Source organism: Mus musculus, chromosome 7, assembly GCF_000001635.26.
Source record: "Mus musculus strain C57BL/6J chromosome 7, GRCm38.p6 C57BL/6J".
Taxonomy (NCBI): domain Eukaryota; kingdom Metazoa; phylum Chordata; class Mammalia; order Rodentia; family Muridae; genus Mus; species Mus musculus.
The window spans coordinates 7,902,756-7,920,347 of record NC_000073.6 but is presented as its reverse complement, the minus strand read 5'-3'; the positions used below and the strand labels follow the sequence as shown (position 1 = coordinate 7,920,347).

The window sequence follows — 17,592 nt, the reverse complement described above, 5'->3', positions numbered from 1 at the left end:
GAGACCTGTGAATCCTTGGGTAAATCCTGTGCACTCATGTTTGAGTTGGAATGCAAGCTGTAGCAGGGGTGGGGGAGTTTTAGGGTGGGTGATGGTGGCGTTCAGATCTTTGATGGAGTTATTTTATTCTCTCTGTATGCCCCTCTCCCCCACCTCCTTCCCTCCTCCACCGCCCCCAGGAGGCCTGGTGGGCTCCTGCTCTCCCTCCCTTCCTCTCCCCTTTCCACTCTCTCCTCTTCCCTCTTCCTTAACCCCTCTCCCTATTCCTTTGCCTCTCTCCCTCCCCCTCCCCCTCCCCCTCTCCCTTTCCCCTCCTTCTCCCTCAGACTGGGCCTCTCTATGTAGTCATGGCTGTCCTGTCTCTCTATGTACCAGGGTGTCTTCAAACTCAGAGAGATTCTTCTATCTCTAACTCAAAAGTGATTAGATTAAAGCACCTTTTGTTATATTTTTACTTTATTTATTTTCTTTTGATCTAGGCTCAAACTCACTGTTTACACCACACTAGCCTCAAATTCACAGAGATTTGCCTTCTTGTGGGTTAGGGTCGCCTTTGGTAAGGGCTGCCAACTGAACTCTGGTTCATGGTGGAAGAGCCCTAATCGGAGCCAACCACTCCTACCTTTCCAATGAGTTTTAAAAACTCAGCCATCAGGATGTGCTGCTGAACTAAGTGTAGCTGTGAGGGAAAATTAAATTAAAAATAATTTTATTTTTTAAATAATATTACTAAATTATATTAGTAATTAAAATTAATATTACTAACTTTTAAATACTACTGAAAGATTTTACAATTCTATGATTGCATTCAGCATTTGAGTAGTCTGCCTTGTTATTAGCTATCCTCCCTCTCCCCATTGACACTCCCCATGACTCTAGCTGGCCTATATACATCGTGTTGGCCTCAGATGCACAAAAGTCTGCCTGCTTCTGCCTTGCAAATGATGTGTAAAGGCTAATTCCAAAGTCTTAATTCAATGTGGGTAGAGAAAACTACATTTTGAAATCATATGTACCCATTTGTGAAACTTTTGAAAGAAGCATTAGTCATGTGCTCAGGAAGAGCCTGTACCAAACACTTGACACATAGGACTGAGGTGGAGACTGCGATTCTCTTTTGTTTGTTTTTTAAAATTTTATTTATTTTATGTATATAAGTACACAGTTGCTATCTTCAGAAACACCAAAAGAGGGTGATCTCTCCAGAACAATGAGTCTCTTTTTGGAATAGGAAGGTATGTTAGTTTTAATGAGAACAGTTTCCATAGGCTTAGATATTTGAATGCTTAGTCCCCAGGGTGTGGAACTGTTTGAGAAGAATTGGGAGGATTAGGAGGTAAGATATTGTTGGTGGAAGGGCGTGGCTGGGAGTGAACTTGGAGGTTTCAGAAGCCCACACCTACTCCAGTGCGTGTGTGTGTGTGTGTGTGTGTGTGTGTGTGTGTGTGTGTGTGTGTGTGTGTTTGTGTCTGCTGCCTGTAGATCAGAATGTAAAGACTTCAGGTATTGCCCTGGCCTCTCTTCTCCCCAACAAGCTAGTTCTGGACGAACACTCTGAAACTGTTAGCTACCACCCAGTTAAATGCTTTCTTTTAATTGTAAGAATTGCCTTGGACAAGGTGTCTCTTCAGGGCAATAAAACAGTAAATGAGACAGGCTGCCCTGCTTATCTTCAGGTAACAAACTGAAGAGATTGATTCTTTGTCCAAGGTCACCCAGTAAGAGACACCATTAAGAGATGGAGCGCAGTGGGTACCTGACTGCATGTATGAGAGGGGACTTGGGTGAACCTTTGGGATACCAACACTCTTGCTTATTACTCACAACCTTGTTTTTCTACAGGTTTCCCAGTATTCAGTGAAACCTGCTAACCAGAAAAAGTGGAGGGTGCCCAAGAATCACATCCTCACTTAACACATAAGTGACCTCTGGGACTGTGGTGTCCTGGGACTCTGTGCTGGAATTGTCTCTGTCCTTCCATTGGATTTCCCTGGCACATGCTCAGAATGAAAGGTCCCCACGTCCACAGCAGGGATTACATGGACAGACTTCCCTTTATGGTAACCATTGGCTGAAGATTCAAAGGTCTTAAAGCTCCATTAATGACATTAGACCACGCCTGGAAGTTAGATAAGCTGGGGATAATTAGAAATGCTCAGGCATGCATGAGGTCCGCTGGCTTTAGTGGAAGGTAGGAATTGTGGTAGCACAACAGTTGTGGGCTAAGTCTGCATACTGGGATTGAATGGAAGCTCAGTGTGAAGACTGAAGTGTGTGTCATGAGGTCTTGTACACATATGTTCCTGGGCTTTGTGCCAGGGACAGAGTGGACAACAGTGCCCCAAATGTAGTCTGTGTGAAACAGATGATTGGGTGGAATCCATGATAGTGTCTGGTTGGAAGGAGACCATGTGAATTCTCAGATTGAAAGGAGGGACATTCTTCTAGCTTTGATTGACTCCAGCTGTGATGGTTTCAATGAACTCACCCTCCAGATAGTCATAGACTTGCATACTTGTTCCTTATTGGTGGAACACTTTAGAGATAATAATGATGTATAGCCTTGTTGGAGGAGGTGTGTCACTGGGGGTGGGCTAGTAGGTCTCAAAAGCTCTTGCCATTCCCAGTTAACTCTCTCTGCCTGGTACTGTACTATGGATCAGGATGTAAGCTCTCAGCAACTGTTCCAATGCTGTGTGTGCCTGTATTCATCCTCCCTGACATGGAGGTTACAGATTGACCCTCTGAGGTGTAAGCCCCAATAAACTCCTTGTTATCATAAATTGCCTTGTTCATGGTGTCTCTTCAAAGTAATAGAAAAGTAATTAAGCCACTATGTCAACTGTTGTTGCTGAGTGATGAGCACAGTAGTCGGTGGGAACTCAAGGACAGACTAGCTATCAGTAGAATAGGTTCACAGCCTGGTACCCTCTGAGGTAGGAAGCTCAGTGGGAATGACATAAGGATACCAGGAATACCTGACAAGGAGGATTCATATAAATTCAACTTTTTCCACTGTTCAGGACTATTTATCCTTTGAGGATGTGGCTGGGTACTTCTCCTGGGAGGAATGAACACTGCTTAATGACTCTCAAAGAATCCTGCACCAGACTGTGATGTCAGAGAACTGAAAACTCATGTCTTTGATGGGAAAGACCCTACCATCATTTAAGAGCATGTCTAGGCTTTCTTTGGTTTTTGGGGTTTTTTTTTTTTTTTTGGTTTTGTTTGTTTGCTTGTTTGTTTGTTTGTTTGTTTGTTAGAGAGAGCTGTATCTTTCTCAAAGCTGGCCTATGAATACCAACTCTTTCCCCCACAGTCTTGGAGTATAAAATACAGGTTAAAAACAAGTCAAGTTTCACAACAGCTCTGTTTCTCTCAATTGCAGCAAAGGCACACAGGAATTAATTTGGATTTAGAAATTTTTTGGGTGTAGTTTGAGACATCAGTCTATCTTTAGAATCCTACCTGTGCTAGATGTGCTATGTAGACCTGGCTGTCCTCTGACTTGCCAAGGTCTTTTTGCTCCATCTTTTGAGAGTTGCAATTAATGGACTCAACAAACACGTCTGGTCTGGGGTTAGGATACTTAACACTGACAGATTCCCTGTGACCTGATGACACTGTAAATATTTGGGATGTTTTTGACTCAAGTACTTCTGGTGACATGCCTTATGTTTGAATGTAACAGGAATTTGGCACTGGTAAGTTCAGTTTATTTTATTTTATTTTATTTTACTTTATTTTATATTTTTGCAAGACACCCTTAACAGGATTACTCTCACTAGGCTTTATTCTTCTCTCCTGTATGGGTTGCATCACTTAGTACAGAACTGTCATTTTTTTGTATCATGTCCTTTAGGACTTATACCTTCTGGGATCCATGACATGACTCAGCTGGAGTCTTGGGGAGAGCCCTCTGTGCCTGCATTGAGATTCCTGACTCCAGGTATGTTATAGGTACATAGCGTTTGGTGGTTTTTGATGTTTGGAGATATTAATTCTGAACCAGAACTGCCCCTTGGGTGTCAGTCTTGAATGTTTTGCCTGTTGCCTTGCAACCCTGTGATACACAGCTGTTCCTGTATTGTGATGGTGTGCACTCTAAATGTAACTCTTATTTTCCAGATGTAATTGTCATCTCAGAGGCAGTGATTTTCTAACTGGTAACCAAGGCCTAGTCTTGGAAGCTTCTAGCATATGTGCAATCTAATCAAGGACTAGAGTGGTTTCAACCCCCGAGACTTACTATTGAATAAGCTAACCTGTTCTACCTTATTTCTGAACACTGGCAGGATGGTCAACTCAGCTATTTTGGCTCAAACTCCTTTGATTCAAACTGGCTTCTTTTACAGTGTGACTGAATTGCTCTGTTTGGTCTCAACGTAACTCTAGCAAGTTGTTCTAATCTTCTGGCTTCTCATTCTCTGGTTCATTCTGTCTTCACCTGTATCTAGCTTGTTCTCTCTGCAAGCTGCCTATCAAAATATTCAGATCAAAACTTCATCTGAACACTCTGTCTGCTCTGAAGTAAACTCACTTTCCTGTCTCATCGCTGATTCATTTAGTCAAATATTTCTCTGGTTCATCCCTTTGCCTGCCTCTCAATTAGATGTCACTTTCCAACATGGCTGCTTGTTCTACCAACTAACTCTAGTTGGTAGAACAATGTTTTGATAAACGTGTGTACTATAGGAATGTCAGTATTCCAACCAGAGCAGCATGTTGGATTATAATTCATCAACCATGCACTATACCTTGGAAGTATTTAAATTCAGGTTCTTTAGGTACCATGCCATACAGCTATACACAGCTTTCTGTACTGTGTCTTGAATGCCCAGTAGACGAAGATTGCAGAAAGCTATTGGCGAGGAAAGAGTTTGTTACTGTACCTAGCACTCCTCCCTATCACTTATTTCATGCTTGTGTTTTTGCTGTTCCTAAGGTCCATACAACATAAGATATTGACAAATTCAGCATGGTATTGGACCCTAGCCCCTTTGTTCAGTGGGAAACCTCAGATCATCATTAGTAATAGATGCTGTCTCTCCGTCTGTCGGTCTGTCTGTCACTTGATAGTCTACATGCCACTCATCAGGACTTCTCTGTGTCCAGGTTGTTGGATCAAAGAGGAGAGTGAAATGTCACCCTTTGAGCAGAGTCCATCTGCAGAAGGTGCCAGTCCATCCACACTGCAACAGCACATGCTGTGCTGTGCTGAGACACCCTTGCTATGCATGGACAGTGTGAGGATCTTCCAGACCTCCTCGGGTCTTCTAAGGCATCAAGTGACTTACACTATTGGGGATGCCCCCACAACACTGAGAGTAGAGAGGCCATTCAGAGTGAGAAGAAGAACTGCATACGCAGCGACAGTGGCAAAAAACTTTTACTAGCTCATCCCACCTCAATCAACACCGGATGATACACACTGGAAAAAAGCCTTTTCAGTGCAGGGGGTGTGGGATGTCCTTCAGCCAAAAAACCTTTCTAGTTAAGCATTTCAGAATTCACTCTGGAAAGAAGCATTTCAGGTGAAGTGAGTGTTGCAAAACCTTCAAGGACAACTGCTTCCTTGTTGCTCATCAGCGAGTTCACACAGGAGAGACACTTTTACATGTACTAAACGTGGCAAGTCATACATTAACAGATCCAGTATTTCGACTGCACATATATATGAATGCTAAGTGCATAACTAGTGCCTATGAGAGACCCCCCTCCAAATGCATTGGATTCCTGGAACAGGAGATACATATGGGTATGAAGCAGTCTGTTTCCTGGAAATGGAACCCTGGTCCTCTACCATAGCAGAATATGGACTTACACGCTGAACCCTCTCTAAAATCCATGTTTTACATTTTTAAGAAGTTACTAGATTTTGTTCTAAAAGGCTGTGTGTTTCAGTTTTCCTCCTGTTGCACACCAGATACCAGTTTGTCACATCCTGACATTTTCCAAGTCGTGAGGTATTCACTTTAACAATTTTAGTAACTATGGTGGCTCAGGCATGATGGTGCAGGCTTTAATCCCAGCACTCAGGAGGCAGAGGCAGCTGTAGTCAGTGAGTTCAAGGTCGTCATGGTCTAGGAGTTCCAGATCCTTGTATACCTTTAAGTGAATGCTGGGAATTGAACCAAAGTTATCTGCAATAAGAGTAAGTGCTGTTATCCAGTGAGCCATTTTCCTGACCCTGTATCTATGTTTCCTTTTTTGTTTATATACAGTCTTACCATGTTGGTTTGGCTAGCTTGTTTCTCTCTGTATCACAAGTTGTCCTAGAACTCATAGACCTACCATATTCTGGGTTCTGAGTGCTGGTATTAAAGACACACCCCTCTGGGAGATCAAAAGAAACTGGTGCTTTCCTGTCTTAGCCATTGCCCTGAGTAGATTTCGGGTGCTAGGTCTGCACCCAACCACACAACACCCAGAGGATGCTGGATACCCAGGTGTTCTAATACACCCATGATCATAGGATCACAGGTTCTTTGGAGTTTGATCATGCCAGGATTTCAGGATCCTAGAGGCACCTTGACTCCTAGGCACTCTTACATGCAGAATTTCAGGATCAATGGATCACAGAGACAGCTGGACTCTGAGGAGCTCTGATACAAACAGAAAAACAAGATGGACAAGCTCTCGTCAGAGACATTGAGTGCAGGTAGCACTAGAGATACCCAGATGGAGAGAGGCAAGATCAAGAACATAAGCATCAGAAACCAAGTTTACTTGGCATCATCAGAGCCTAGTTCTCCCATTATAGCAAGTCCTGGATATCACATCACACCAGACCAATACAAAGAATCCATAAAACCAAGAGCTGGTTCATTGAGAAAAATCAACAATATAGATAAACCCTTAGCCAGAGAGATGAGAGGACATGGAGACAGTATCCAAATTAATAAAATTATAACTGAAAGTGGAGACATAACAACAGAAACCATGGAAATCCTAAAAATTATCAGATCCTAATACAAAAGCCTATACTCAGCAAAATGGAAAATATGGATGAAATGGACAATTTTCTAGGCACATAGCAGGTACCAAAGTTAAATAAGGATCAGATAAGCCATCTAAACAGCCCCATAACTTCTAAAGAAATAGAAGCAATGATTAATAGTTTCCCAACTGAAAAAAGCCCAAGACCAAATGTGTTTAGTGCAGAGTTCTATCAGACTTTCTAAGAAGAGCTAATACCAATTCTGTTCTAACTATTTCACAAAATAGAAACAGAAGGACACTATTCAATTCATTTTATGAAGCAACAATTACACTTATACCTAAACCTTACAAAGATGCAAAAAAACAAGATAACTTCAGGCCAATTTCCCTTATGAACATTGATGCAAAAATACTAAATAAAATTCTCACAGACTGTAAGAACATAACAAAACAATCAACCATCATGATGAAGTATGATTTATCCCAGGAATGAAGGGATGGTTCAATATACAGAAATCAATGTAACCCACTATATAAATAAAAGCAAAGGAAAAAAAAACACATGATCATCTCATTCAAAGCTGACAAAGTATTTGACAGAATTCAGCATCCCTTCATTCTAAAAGTCTTGGAAAGATCAGGAGTTCAAAACCCATACCTAAACATAACAAAAGCAAAATATAGCAAACCAGAAGACAACAACAAACTAAATGGAGAGAAACTTGGAAAAATCCCACTAAAATCGGAAACTAGATAAGGCAGCCCACTCTTTCCCTACCATTTCAATATAGTACTTGAAATCCTAGCCAGAGCAATTTGATAACAAAAGGAGGTGAAAGGGAAAAAATAGAGAGGAAGAAGTCAAAATATCAGTATATGGAGATGATATGATAGTATACGTAAGTGACCCCAAAATCCCACCAGAGAACTCCTAAACCTGAAAAACAACTTCAACAATGTGGCTGGATATAAAATCAACTCAAACAAATCAGTAGATTTCCACTACTTGAGGGATAACCGGGCTAAGAAAAAAATTAGGAAAATGATATCCTTCACAATACTCACAAATAATATAACATACCTTGATGTGGCTCTAACCAAGGAAGTGAAAGATATGTATGACAAGAACTTCAAGTCTCTGCAGAAAGAAATCAAAGAAGATCTCAGAAGTTGGAAAGATCTCCCATGCTCATGAATTGACAGGACTAATAAAGTAAAAATGGCCATCTTGCCAAAAGCAATCTACAGTTTCAGTGCAATCCCCACCAAAATTCCAACTTAATTCTTCATAGAGTTAGAGCAATTTGCGAATTTATATGGAATAACTAAAAAATGCAGGATCTCAAAAAATATTCTCAGCAATAAAAGAACTTCTGTGAGAATCACCATCCCTAACCTTAAGCTGTACTACAGAGCAATTGTGATAAAAACTGCATGCTAGTGGTATAGCAACATACAGGTAGATCAATGGAGTAAAACAGAAGATGCAGGAATGAACCCACATATCTATGGTCACATAATCTTTGACAATGAAGTAAAACCCATCCAGTGGAAATAACAAGACTGCATTTTCAACCAATGGTGTTGGATCAACTAGTGGTTAGCATGTAGGGAATGGTATATACAATATAGTGCAGTGCTTGTATTTTATGTAAACTCCTTTATGAGAAAGGCCCACCTTATGAGTCCGCTTGGGGGCAAAGTAATTATGAAACATGGAGTGATACTGCAGGACAACTATGACATTTTTCACTTTGGGAATCTCTTACAACGCCTTGGGATTAAGGCTAGTCTCCTTAGTCTGCTGGTACAGAATAGCAGAATCACGAGAGGAACAAGCTCTAACCAGAGACAACTATAACAACTGACTCCAGAGTTTACCAGATGGCGAAAGGCAGATGAAAGTATCTTACTTACAAAATCCATGACCACTCACCACCATAAGAACCCAGTAATTACACCTCATCCAGTCCAGGGCACCCGAACACACCCATAAACCTAGACCTGGATTTAAACGCATATCTCATGATGATGATAGAAGACATCAAGAAGGTCTTTAATAACAGACTTAAAGAAATACAGGAGAACACTGCTAAAGAGTTGCAAGTCCTTATACAAAAACAGGAAAACACATCCAAACAGATGATGGAAATGAAAAAAAAAAAAAAAAACATACTAGACCTAATAAAGAAACCCCAAAGTGAGGCAACGCTGGAGATAGAAAACCTAGGAAAGAAGTCTGGAACTATACATGTGAGCATCAGCAACAGAATACAAGAGATGGAAGAGAGAATCTCAGGTGCAAAAGATTCCATAGAGAACATTGACACAACAATCAAAGAAAATACACAATGCAAAAAGACCCTAACTCAAAATTCCAGGAAATCCAGGACACAATGAGAAGACCAACCCTACAGATAATAGGAGTAGATGAGAATGAAGATTCTCAACTCAAAGAGCCAGCAAATATCTTCAACAAAATTATAGAAGAAAAGTTCCCAAACCTAAAGAAAGAGATGCCCATGAACATACAAGAAGCCTAGTAAACTCCAAATAGACTGGACCAGAAAAGAAATTTGTCCCAACACATAATAATCAGAACAACAAATGCACTAAAGATAGAATATTAAAAGCAGTCTGGGAAAAGGTCAAGAAACATATAAAGGGAGGCCTATCAGAATTACACCAGACTTTTCACCAGAGACTATGAAAGCCAGAAGATCCTGGACAGATATTATACAGACACTAAGAGAACACAAATGCCAGCCCAGGTTACTATACCCAGCCAAACTTTCAATTACCATAGATAGAGAAACCAAAGTATTCCACAAGAAAACCAAATTCACAAATTATCTTTCCACAAACCCAGCCCTTTAATAATAACAGAAAAAAAAAAAACCAATACAAGGATGGAAAACACGCCCTAGAAAAAGCAAGAAAGTAATCCATCAACAAACCTAAAATAAGGCAGCCACAAGAACAGAATGCCAACTCTAACAACAAAAAAATAGGAAACAAACTTACTTTTCCTTACTATCTCTTAATATCAATGGACTCAACGTCCCAATAAAAAGACATAGACTAGCAGACTGACTACACAAACTAGACCCAACATTTTGCTGCTTACAGGCAACCTATCTAAGGGATAAAGACAGACACTACCTCAGAATGAAAGGCTGGAAAACAATTTTCCAAGAAAATGGTCTGAAGAAACAAGCTGGAGTAGCCATTCTAATATCTAATAAAATCGACTTCCAACCCAAAGTCACCAAAAAAGACAAGGAGGGGCACTTCATACTCATCAAAGGTAAAATCTTCCAAGAAGAACTATCAATTCTTAATATCTATGCTCCAAATACAAGGGCAGTCACATTCATTAAAGAAACTTTACTAAAGCTCAAAGCACACATAGCAACTCACACAATAATATTGGGAGACTTCAACACACCACTTTCACCAATGGACAGATCATAGAAACAGAACTTAAACAGGGACACAGTGAAACTAAGAGAAGTTAAGAAACAAATGGATCTAACAGATATCTACAGAACATTTTATCCTAAAACAAAGGATATACCTTCTTCTCAGCACCTCATGATACCTTCTCCAAAATTGAACTCAAAATTGATCACAAAAAAGCCTCAATAGATTCAAATATATTGAAATTGTCCCATGCATCCTATCAGATCACCATGGATTAAGGCTGATCTTCAATAACAAGATAAATAATAGGAAGCCAACATTCACGTGGGAACTAAACAACAATCTCCTCAGTGATACCTTGGTCAAGGAAAGAATAAAGATAGAAATTAAGGGCTTTTTAGAGTTTAATGAAAATGAAGCCACAAAATACCCAAACTTATGGGATACAATGAAAGCATTTCTAAGAGCAAAACTCATAGCTCTGAGTGCCTCCAAAAAAGAAACTAGAGAGAGCACACACTAGCAGCTTGCCAGCACACCTAATAGCTCTTTAAAAAAAAAGGAAGCAAATTCACACAAGAGGAGTAGAAGGCAGGAAATAATCACACTCAGGGGTGAAATCACCCAAGTGGAAACAAGAAGAACTATTCAAAGAATCAACCAAAGGAGGAGCTGGTTCTTTGAGAAAATCAACAAGATAGATAAACCCTTAGCCAGATGAAATAGAGGTCACAGGGACAGCATACTAATTAACAAAATCAGAAATGAAAAGGGAGACATAACAACAGGTCCTGAAGAAATCCAAAACACCATCAGATCCTTCTACAAAAGGAGATACTCAACAAAATTGGAGAACCTGGATGAAATGTACAAATTTCTTGTCATATACAAGGTACCAAAGTTAAATCAAGATCAGGTTAATTATCTAAACAGGCTTATTTCCCTAAAGAAATAGATGCAGTCATTAATACTCTCCCAATCAAAAAAAAAAAAAAAAAAGCCCAGACCAGATGTATTTAGTGCAGAGTTCTATCAGACCTTCAAAGAAGATCTAATCCCAGTTCTTCACAAACTATTCCACAAAATAGAAGCAGGAGGTACTCTACCCAACTCATTCTATAAAGCCACAATTACTCTGATACCTAAACCACAAAAGACCCAACAAAGTTAGAGAACTTCAGACCAATTTCCCTTATGAATATCAATGCAAAACTCCTCAATAAAGTTCTTGGAAACAGAATCCAAGAACACATCAAAACAATCATCCATCCTGACCAAGTAGGTTTCATTCGAGAGATGCAAATGAAATCCATCAATGTAATCCAGTATATATACAAACTCAAAGGAAAAAAAAAACACATGATCAACTTGTTAGATGGAGAGAAAGCATATGACAAAATCGTACACCCATTTATAATAAAAGTCTTTGAAAGATCAGGAATTCAAGGCCCATAATAAACATGCTAAAAGCAATCTACAGCAAACCAGTAGCCAACATCAAAGTAAATGGTGAGAAGCTGGAAGCAATCCCACTAAAATCAGGGACTAGACAAGGCTGCCCACTTTCTCCCTACCTATTCAACATTGTACTTGAAGTCCTAGCCAGAGCAATTCGACAACAAAAGGAGATCAAGGGGACACAAATAGGAAAGGAAGAAGTCAAAATATCACTTTTTGCAGATGATATGATAGTATATATAAGTGATCCTAAAAATTCCAACAGAGAAATCCTAAGCCGGATAAAAAGCTTCAATGAAGTAGCTGGATATAAAATTAACTCAAGCAAGTCAATGACCTTTCTCTACACAAAGAATAAACAGGCTGAGAAAGAAATTAGTGAAACAACACTCTTCTCAATAGTCACAAATAATATAAAATATCTTGGCATGACTCTAAGGAAGTGAAAGATCTGTATGATAAGAACTTCAAGTCTCTGAAGAAAGAAATTAAAGAAGATTTCAGAAGATGGAAATATCTCCCATGCTCATGGATGGGCAGGATCAGTGTAGGAAAAATAGCTATATTATGAAAAGCAATCTTCAGATTCAATGCAATCCCCATCAAAATTCCAACTCAATTTTTCAACGAATTAAAAAGGACATTCTGCAAATTCATCTGGGATAACAAAAAACCTAGGATAGCAAAAACTCTTCTCAAGGATAAAAGAACCTCTGGTGGAATCACCATGCCTGACTTAAGGCTGTAGTAGAGAGCAATTGTGATAAAAACTGCATGGTACTGGTGTATCGACAGAGAAGTAGACCAATGGAATAGAATTGAAGACCCAGAAATGAATCCACACACCTATGGTCACTTGATCTTTGGCAAGGGAACAAAAACCATCCAGTTGAAAAGAAGACAGCATTTTCAACAAATGGTGCAAGCAAAACTGGTAGTTATCATGTAGAAGAATGCAAATTGATCCATTCCTATCTCCTTGTACTAAGGTCAAATCTAAGTGGATTAAGGAACTCCACATAAAACCAGAGACACTGAAATTTGAAGAGGAGAAAGTAAGGAGAAAGCCTCGAATACATGAGCACAGGGGGAAAATTCCTGAATAGAACAATAATGGATTGTGCTGTAAGATCTAGAATTGACAAATGGGACACCATAAAATTTCAAAGCTTCTGCAATGCAAAAGACACCTTCAGTAAGAAAAAAAGGCCACCAACAAATTGGGAAAGGATCTTTACCTATCTAAAATCAGATAGGGGACTAATATCCAACATACATAAATAATCAAGAAGGTGGACTCAATGAAATCAAATAACCCCATTAAAAATGGGGCTTACAGCTGAACAAAGAATTCTCACCTGAGAAATACCAAATGGCTGAGAAGCACCTGAAAAAATGTTGAACATCCTTAATCATCAGCGAAATGCAAATCAAAACAACCCCGAGATTCCATCTCACACCAGTCAGAATGGCTAAGATCAAAAATTCAGGTGACAGCACATGATGGAGAGGATGTGGAGAAAAAGGAACACTCCTCCATTGTGGGATTACAAGCTTATGAAATGACTCTGGAAATCAGTCTGGAGGTTCCTCAAAAAATTGGACATAGTATTATCAGAGGATCCCGCAATACCACTCCTGGGCATATATCCAGAAGATATTCCAACCGGTAAGAAGGTCACATGCTCCACTATGTTCAAAGCAGCCTTATTTATAATTGCCAGAAGCTGGAAAGACCCAGATGCCCCTCAACAGAAGAATGGAAAAATAAAATGTGGTACATTTATACAAAGGAGTACTAAACAGCTAATAAGAAAATGAATTTATGAAATTTCTAGGCAAATGGTTGGACCTGGAGTACATATCCTGAGTGAGGTAACCCAATCACAAAAGAACTCACACAATATGTACTCACTGATAAGTGCATATTAGCCCACAAACTTAGAATACCCAAGATATAAGATAAAATTTGCTAAACACATTAAACTCAAGGAGAAAGAAGACCAAAGTGTGGACACTTTGCCCCTTCTTAGAATTGGGAACAAAACACCCATGGAAGGAGTTCCAGAGACATAGTTTGGAGCTGAGAAGAAAGGATGGACCATTTAGAGACTGCCATTTCCGGGGATCCTTCCCATAGTCAGCCTCCAAACGCAGACACCATTGCATACACTAGCAAGATTTTGCTGAAAGGACCCATATATAGCTGACTTTTGTGATATTATGCCAGGGTCTAGCAAACACAGAAGTGGATGCTCACAGTAAGCTATTGGATGGATCACATTGCCCCAAAGTAGGAGCTAGAGAAAGTACCCAAGGAGTTGGTGGAATCTGCAACCCTATAGGTGGAACAACAATAATGAACTACTGAGTACCCCCCAGAGCTCGCGTCTCTACCTGTATATGTATCATAAGATGGCCTAGTCGGCCATCAGTGGAAAGAGAGGCCCATTGGTCTTGAAAACTTTATCTGCCTCAATACAGCGGGACACCAGGGCCAAGAAGTGGGAGTGGGTATGTTGGGGAGTCAGTGGGTGAGCAGACAGGGGACTTTTGTGATAGCACTGGAAATGTAAATGAAATAAACACGTAATTTTTAAAAAAGCACCTAAAGAAATGTTCAACATCCTCAGTCATCAAGGAAATGCAAATCAAAATGATCCTGTGATTCTACCTCATACCAGACAGAATGGCTAAGATCAAATACTCAGGTGACCGCAGGCACTGGTGAGGATGTGTAGAATGAGGAACACTCCTCCATTTCTCTAAGATTGTAAGCAGGTACAACCACTCTGGAAATCGTTCTGATGCTTCCTCAGGCAATTGGAAGTAGTCCTACTTGAGGACCCTGCCATAGCTGTCCTGTGCATATAAACAAAAGATGCTCCTAAATATAACAAGGACACATCCTATACAAATAACAAGGAAACATGCTCCACTATGTTCATAGCAGCCTTATTTATAACAACCAGAAGCTGGAAACAAACAAGATGTCCCTCAAAAGAGGGATAGATACAGAATAAGTGGTACATTTCACAGTGAAGTACTACAGAGCTACTAAAAACAATGGATTCATGAAATTCACAGGCAAATGGATGGAACTAGAAAATGTCATCCTGAATGAGGTTAACAAAATCACAAAAGAACACACATGGTATATACTCACTGATAAGTGGGTATTATGTAAAAAGATTGAAATGCCCATGATAGAACTCACAGACTATGCAAAGCACAAGAAGTAGGAAGACCAAATGTGGATTCTTTAGTCCTATCTAGTAGTGGGAGCAAAATAATCACAGGAGGTACAGAGTGAAAAGGATTTGGGAGAAAGAGAGAAGGTGAGAAGAAAAAAGGGGCAGGATCAAGTGTGAGGGGAGATGGGGGAAATATATGAAGGGTCAATAAATTAAAGAGAGGTGGGTAGCAAGGGGAGGTGGGAAACTGGGGGTAGCCAACAGAAAGTCCCTGATGCCAGGAAAGCAAAAGGCTCTCAAGACAAAACTGTGATGACATTAGCTGAAATGCCCAACCAAGGGGAGAGATCAGTAGAGACCAAATCCAGAGGTTAGGAATGGCCACCAGTTGAGGGTTGGATTCACCCCCACCCCTTCTCAAAATTTAGCCCAGAATTTCTTCTGTCTAAAGGAAATGCAGTGAAAAGAGTAGAGCAGAAACTGAAGGAAAGGCCATCCAGAGACTCTCCGACCTGGGGATCCATTCCATATGCAGTCAACAATCCCAGTCACTATTGCTGATGTCAAGAAGTGCTTGCTTACAGGAAACTGTTATGGATGTCTTCTGAAAGACACAATGAGAACCTGACAGATACAGTTCCAAATGTTTGCAGGCAACCATTGGATGAGTACAGGAACTCCAGTGGGGGAGATTAATAAATACCAAAGGAGGTGAAGGGGTTTACAACCCGATAGGAAGAGCAATGATATCAACCAACTAGACACCCCAGAACTCACAGGAACTAAATCACCAACCAAAGAATACACATGGAGAGACCCATGCCTCCAGCTGCATATTTAACAGTGGTGGGCCTTATCCAGCATCAACGGGAGGGGAGGAACTAAGTTCTGTGAAGGCTTGATGCCATTCCTTAAGAAAATTTAGAGCAGTAAGGTGGCAGAATGGGTGGGCATACACCCTCATAAAATCAGAAGGGAGGGAATTGTTATGTGGAGGTTTGAAGGGGAAACTTGGAATGAGGATAACATTTGAAATACAAAGAATTAAAATAAGCAATAATTATTAATAAAACATGCATAGAAATAAAATAAATGAATAGATTTAAAGTAAAAATCTGAAGAAAGTGAAAAATTATTTGACTAAAAAGGCATAAAGGAATTGGGGAGGCATAAAGGAATAAAGGAAATATGAAGCTTATGTCAGAATATTGAAAGAAAAATATCATTCTTGAGTTGCAAATTGAGCATGACAAGAATGTCTTGAAGGGAGAAGAAGGTGGTTTGAACTGAGGAATGAGTCAGTGGCCTGATGGGTGACAGACATGGGCCTTGGAGGTACAGATACCAGCAAAGTACATGCTACATTTGTGTCAATGTGCTACAATGAAACCCTCAATAATGTACGGTAATGTACAGGAAATCATAATTATTAAACAAAAATGATTTAACAAACTTGAACTACTGAAAATTTCATTTGCACACTTGAAAAACAAATTTCCTCTGTATTCTTATGAAAGACAGCTCCATTATCATTCCTCTAGATAAAAAGTCTCTGTACTCTGAATTTATCAGAGATTCAGCAGTCATACACAGGAAAACCAGTGACTTTTACATAATGCAGAAATATACAATGCAAAACACTAAACTTGTTTGTGTCACTCTGAATTAAAATGGAGCATAGCATTCCCCATACTGATGAACTGCCTATATAACCTCTTCTTGTTTCCAGTCCAAATCCAATGGAACAGTTTCATGAGTGTATAATATTTAGTAAACACTCAGATTGTCACTGTTGACTCTAGACTGCAACCAAATATACATGGGTAGAGAATGTACAGGAAAAGTTTATACACTGAACCACAATGTCCCGTCACAGTCACTATTTGTTTCTAAGATATTTAATAGCTATTTGTAAATAAGATTCCTTAACAGCCACTACCTCAATGTAAAATGACAAAAAACAATGTAGTAAAAAATATATAATGTAGAATAGATGCATCAGCCTAGGATATTAAGTTGAAAAAAATTGAGAATGTGGGAGGGAGATAATGGTTTGGAACTCAAATATTAACGTGATTTTTTTCATTACTAATTAATTTTTGGAAAGTGAAGTGACTTTTTGTATTATTGGAAATAAAGAACAAAGCATGGCATATTTTCTGGGTCTTGTTGAGCCTTTAAATCTCAATCTTTACCATGTAAATTAACTGTGGATATGTAAAGAAATGTATGATTTCAGATAGAGTTTGATTACCTATACTTGGGATTTGATCTGTTTATAGATTCTCAAGATAATGGAAGCACAGGTCTTGTTTAGATATTTCTGTCACTTAGTGACATAGTCCACACTCTACATGATCTGTGGATCTCAGTGAATGTAAACATGAGTCTGCCTCTGCATGACTTGGACTGTGTAATAAAGTGTCCTGTGTGTCCTCAGTAGCTCCAGTTTTGCTATTACTGGATGTCTCACTGTGAATAATGTGATTCAATCCACTGACATCATTTCTGACTGTGTTCACATAATCAGATTGTTGAAACTTTCCAAGGACTAAATTTGAACACAGGGGCTTCC

At 39.6% G+C, this 17,592-nt stretch overlaps 1 pseudogene; it reads left to right on the top strand.

Moving 5' to 3' along the window:
- Nucleotides 3,021-5,663, top strand: Gm7230 (predicted gene 7230; annotated as a pseudogene).